Genomic DNA, 6,000 nt, shown 5'->3' with positions numbered 1-6,000 from the left:
CGATTGGGCGCCGATCATGGAGTTTACCTCTGCAGATATTTTTCAGCACTCGCCCTTTGGCGACATACTGAACTCATTAAGGTATCTCTCCCTGTTAGGAGAGTCCTGGCCGAACTACATCTGGCAGGATTGGGATGCGGATGACGAAGAAATTCGCCGCCCACCCACCACCCACTTAGTAGCCACTGTCGATGACTTAACTGACATGCTCGACTTCGACTCCGAAGACATCGACGGTATGGACGACGATGCGGGAGGCGAAGAGGAGCCACTACCCACAGGGCACTGGACAGCCACCTCATCATATGACATATATATACATGGTGGACACACCCAAAGAAGGCAATGGCGACAGGACAGCGGAGGATGACCCCTCCAAGAAGCAACCCAAGCGTCGGCGTCAGAGGCCCACTCTAAGTCCCGCCAAGGCAAAAGCGGTGATACCGGCACCGGAGATAATAGCACTCCGGACAGTGCCGAAGGCAACAACAATCCCCTCCAGCAAGATTTAGAGCAGGAGGATGGAGAAGCCAGCCCTCCTGAGGGAGCGGCAGATGGAGAGGCGGAGGATGGTAATTACATGCCTCCCTCCGAAGACGAGGCAAGCCTCGACGATGACGAATTCGTCGTGCCAGAGGATCCCGTCGAACAAGAGCGCTTCAAGCGCCGGCTTATAGCCATGGCAAATAGCCTTAAGAAAAAGCAGCAGCAGCTTCAAGCCGATCAAGATTTACTAGCTGACAGATGGACTGAAGTCCTGGCGGCCGAGGAATATAAACTCGAACGCCCCTCCAAGAGTTACCCAAAGTGCATGTTGCTACCCCGACTGGAGGAGGAAACACCGAAACCTACATCCCCGGCGTATGATGCGGCTGATCGGCCACCTCGTGGCCGCGACAGAGAGGCATTCCAGCCAAAAGCTCAGCCCGCACCCCGATGCCATTCAAACAAAAAGGCATGGGGAAATACGCCAGACCTGCGAGACGTATTGGAGGACAAAGCAAAACACGCAAGATCGATCTACGGATCACGAGGGTGCGCCACTATACGAGACGATAATCGTCACGCTAGATACAGTAAAAGTAAGTCCGGCCGGGCCAAACATAGCGGGCAAGACACATTTGAGTTGTGTCGCGATATAGCCCAGTACATAGGCGCCGCGCACCCCTTATGCTTCACAGACGAAGTAATGGATCATCAAATCCCAGAGGATTTCAAACCCGTAAATATAGAATCATACGACGGCACAACAGATCCTGCTGTATGGATCGAGGACTTCCTCCTGCACATCCACATGGCCCGCCGTGATGACCTACACGCCATCAAATACCTCCCACTCAAACTCAAAGGACCAGCTCGGCATTGGCTCAATAGCTTGCTAGCAGAGTCCATTGGCTGTTGGGAAGATCTGGAAGCCGCATTCCTCGACAACTTTCAGGGCACTTATGTGCGACCACCAGATGCCGATGACTTGAGCCACATAATTCAGCAGCCAGAGGAATCGGCCAGGCAATTCTGGACATGGTTCCTAACAAAGAAAAATCAATTCATCGACTATCCGGATGCAGAGGCCCTAGAAGCTTTCAAGCACAACATCTGCGACGAATGGCTCACCCGGCACCTTGGCCAGGAAAAGCCAAAATCTATGGCAGCCCTCACGACACTCATGACCCACTTCTATGCGGGAGAGGACAGCTGGTTGGCTCGCAGCAATAACATATCAAAGAACCATGGTACTTCAGATACCAAGGACGGCAACGGCAGGTCACGTCGCAACAAACATAAGCGCGCATTAACAGCGACAGTACCGAGGATGCGGCAGTCAATGCCGGATTCAAAGGCTCTAAACTCGGTCAGCAGAAAAAGCCATTCAAAAGAAGCACTCCGGGCCCGTCCAGTTTGGACCGTATACTCGATCGCTCGTGTCAAATACACGGCACCCCTGACAAGCCAGCCAACCACACCAACAGGGATTGTTGGGTGTTCAAGCAGGTCGGCAAGTTAAATGCCAAAAACAAAGATAAGGGATCACATAGCAATGACAAGGAGGAGCGCCAGCAGCCGAACACCGGAGGACAGAAGAGGTTCCCCCCACAAGTGCGGACGGTGAGCATGATATACGCAACCCACATCCCCAAGAGGGAGCGGAAGCGTGCACTCAGGGACGTATATGCGTTGGAGCCAGTTGCCCCAAAGTTCAACCCATGGTCCTCCTGTCCGATCACCTTCAATCACAGGGACCACCCCACTAGTATCCGTCATGGAGGATTCGCCGCACTGGTCCTAGACCCAATCATTGACGGATTTCACCTCACTCGAGTCCTTATGGATGGTGGCAGCAGCCTGAACCTGCTTTATCAGGACACAGTGCGCAAAATGGGTATAGACCCCTCAAGGATCAAACCCACAAAAACAACCTTTAAAGGCGTCATACCAGGTGTAGAGGCCCATTGCACAGGCTCAGTTAGACTGGAAGTGGTCTTTGGATCCCCGGATAACTTCCGAAGCGACGAGTTAATCTTCGACATAGTCCCATTCCGTAGTGGCTACCATGCACTGCTCGGGCGAACGGCATTCGCAAGATTCAATGCGGTACCACATTATGCATATCTCAAGCTCAAGATGCCAGGACCTTGGGGGGTCATCACAGTCAATGGAAACACAGAGCGCTCTCTCCGCACGGAGGAGCACACTGCGGCCCTCGCAGCAGAAGCGCAAAACATCCTCTTAAGGCAATCCACTAGTTCGGCAATTAAGGACCTGAACACCTTCAAGCGCGCCCGAAGTAATCGACAACTGGACCGCCTGGCATGTTCCGAGCTTGCATAGCAATGCGGCCCCCACCCCGGTCCCAGCCAAACAGTGAAATCCGTGCCACGCGTACATAATTACGCATTAAAAATACCTTGGGCACAGGTGGGGAGGGGGGCACCAGTGCGGCACGCTCCAAGATGCGGCTTAAACCGCACTGGGGGCTTCCCGCTTTGTTATTTTTCTCTTTCAGGACTTTAATCTCTGGAAACCCTGTCCGGCAGCATGATTGCCGAACACATGATGCAGCAACCAAGGAGGCAGAAAGCTACGTCACACCACGGAACTCCCAGGTGGATTACGATAACGAGTGAAATATTTGCTTTAATGCTATTCCTCAACTTGCCCTCGGAAGGGACATGTCAAACAGTCCTACTTTTTGCTTATCGCACTACTTGTATCATTCTGCTTTAATGCACCTTTTTGAATAAACAAGGCATAGCATTAAGACTATTATTGCATTCTTCCTTTTATATATATGTTCATTCATGACATCTAGCACCCGTACATTCTGGTACGGACAATACGCTAGGGGCTTAAGCATACCCCATAATACGGCGTGAGAAGTCCGAACACTTTCGACAGTGCGGCACCCCGAACTTATAGCATTATATGCACCAGCTCCGAATCATGTCTTGGGTCAATAGTTGGGTTTGCCCGGCTCCCATGTTCTGGTACCTTACGTTCCGCTATATCGGCTAAGGTAGCACTAGGAGAACTACTGCGATTGTGCCCCGGTTCTGCTGGGCTAAGCACCTCAGTAGAGAAAGCTAAAACTGACTGTCATGATAAGGCGAGAGACTAGTCGCTGTTCGAGAGGTCTCAAGTCCCTAAAGACTTATGCCGCTTAGAGCGAGGAGTCGGCCCTGTCCGGCTTAAGGCGTGTATAGCTCCCCGAAATCGGCCTTCCGAATACTAGGGGCTTCGCCAAAATTTAAAATTATAGAATTCTATGGCTAAGTGAGAGTGATAATGCATTATAGTCGGATTGCCTTGTTCGTTGTGCTGAGCACCTCCCTCGAAGGACCCAAAAATGGGAACAAGAGTGCTCAGGTTTATCCCGAACACCCCAGCACTCGTGGCGTGGGGGCAGAAGTCGACGACTAGCCATCTCTCAGATTTGATAAACAGTCGAACAGAAGGCAATATTTTAAATTCAAACAAGCGTTGCATAGCGCATATGAACAAGTTTTCATAATACAAGATTATACGAGCAAGTTTATTCAAATATTACATCTTTCGCACACTCGTCCGCTACAAGATGGACACCCTTCAGGACACCCTCATAGTACATCTCGGGGTGGCGATGCTCCTTGCCCTGCAGCGGCCCTTCCTCCACCAGCTTCACGGCGTCCATCTTGGCCCAGTGCACCTTCGCACGGGCGAAAGCCCGGCGTGCACCTTCAATGCAGACGGACCGCTTGATGACTTCCAGCCGTGGGCAGGCATCCACAAGCCGCCTCACCAGGCCGAAGTAGCTGTTGGGAAGGGCATTGCCAGGCCAAATCCAAACTATAAAGCCCTTCATGGCCTGTTCGGCCGCCTTGTGCAGCTCGACCAGTTGCTTCAGCTGGTTGCTCAGAGGCATCGGGTGTTTGGTCCCAGTATACTGAGACTAGAACAGCTTCTCCGTTGAGCTTCCCTCCTTGGCCTGGTAAAACTGTGCGGCATCCGACACGCTGCGGGGCAAATCAGCGAATGCTTCTGGAGAGCTCCGGATTCGGGTAAGTAACAAGTAATTTACTTTCACATGCTTGCTTGGCATATAGAATGCCTTACCCGCCGCTATCTTCTTCATCGCATCAATCTCCTGGAGGGCCTTTTGGGCTTCGGCCTTGGCACTCTTTGCACTCTCAAGGGCCGCGGCAAGCTCGGACTCTCGCGTCTTCAAGTCAAGCTCCAACGCCTCGTGCTTCGTCACGAGAGCATGGAGCTCTTGCTGCACCACGCCCACTCGTGCCTCTTGTTTTTCCCGCTCGGTTGCGCTCCTGGGCTGCCTTGTTTTCGGCCTCAGATAGCGCTTGCTTCAGGGTTGCCACTTCGGTCGTGGCCCCTGGCAAATTAAAGATGATCCTGTCATTTTGCAATCGCATACTTTTTGTATATATACACATCTGTAGAGTAGGTATTACTTACCTTTGTTCTCCTCGAGCTGCCTGTTGGCAAGGCCAAGCTCTTTCTTGGACCCTTCGAGGTCCTGCTTCAGTACGGCGACCTCCGCAGTCAACGCGGCAGAGGTCAGCAGCCAAGCCTGCATACGCAAATAGACATACTTATATTAGACTCCTGCAGATATTAGTTGATCCTCTATTCGGCTTTTCTTTTTGAACACCAAACAGAGCATCAGGGGCTACTGTCTATGTGGTAATATTTTTCCTATATTTCAAATACTTACATCAAAGCCTATTAGAAGGCTGGCACAGGCTTCAGTCAGTCCGCTCTTGGCGGACTGAACCTTCTGGATCACCGCACTCATAATAGTGCGGTGCTCTTCACGATGGAAGCGCTGCGAAGCGCTCCCTGCAGATTGTCCGGTGCCTTTGGATGGACAGAGGTGACCAGCACAGGCGTCTTGCCCCTTTTGGAAGGAGGCCACCTGCTTGAGTCCGGGACCACTGGAGGTTCCGGCGCGGTGTTCGGCTGAGGGCCGAACTCGGAGCCCTCGGGACCCTTACTCCCTCTGCTCCCGGAGTCCGGAAGGTCGCCTTGAGGCGCCTCCGGGATTGTCTCCCCTCGACCCGGTGCCTCTTGAGACAATACCTCGGCATTGTCCATAGGGCAAGGGGAGGTGGCGGTCGGAAGTGGATCACTATCCATATCCGACGAGTCCAAGGAGCCGCCCGATGAAGATACGTTGATATGGGCTTGGGGCGGTCTGCATAATCATATTCAGCGTTAGGAGAAGCAGTGCGACAAAGGTATGATATGAGTTACTCTGGTATCCGAATACTTACGGCTTCGCCAGGGGCTTGGCCCTGAGCAGCCACTCGTCTTCCTCTTCGGCGGCGGTGCTGGAGCAGTCTGGAAGGAGAGTCCTTCCCTTCTTTGACCCTTCGGCCCCTCCGGTTGGGGCGGTCGTCCTTTTCTTGTCTCCCCCGGCTGGAGGGGGAGCATCTTCATCTTACTCCTCGTCTTTGTGGGAGGAGTGCGTCGCAGAGTCATCGGACAAGGAGTCCGATACCACCTAGC

The sequence above is a fragment of the Triticum aestivum genome, chromosome 6A (genome assembly GCF_018294505.1).
Source record: "Triticum aestivum cultivar Chinese Spring chromosome 6A, IWGSC CS RefSeq v2.1, whole genome shotgun sequence".
NCBI classification, from domain to species: Eukaryota; Viridiplantae; Streptophyta; class Magnoliopsida; order Poales; family Poaceae; genus Triticum; species Triticum aestivum.
Note: the sequence above shows the minus strand (reverse complement) of the source record.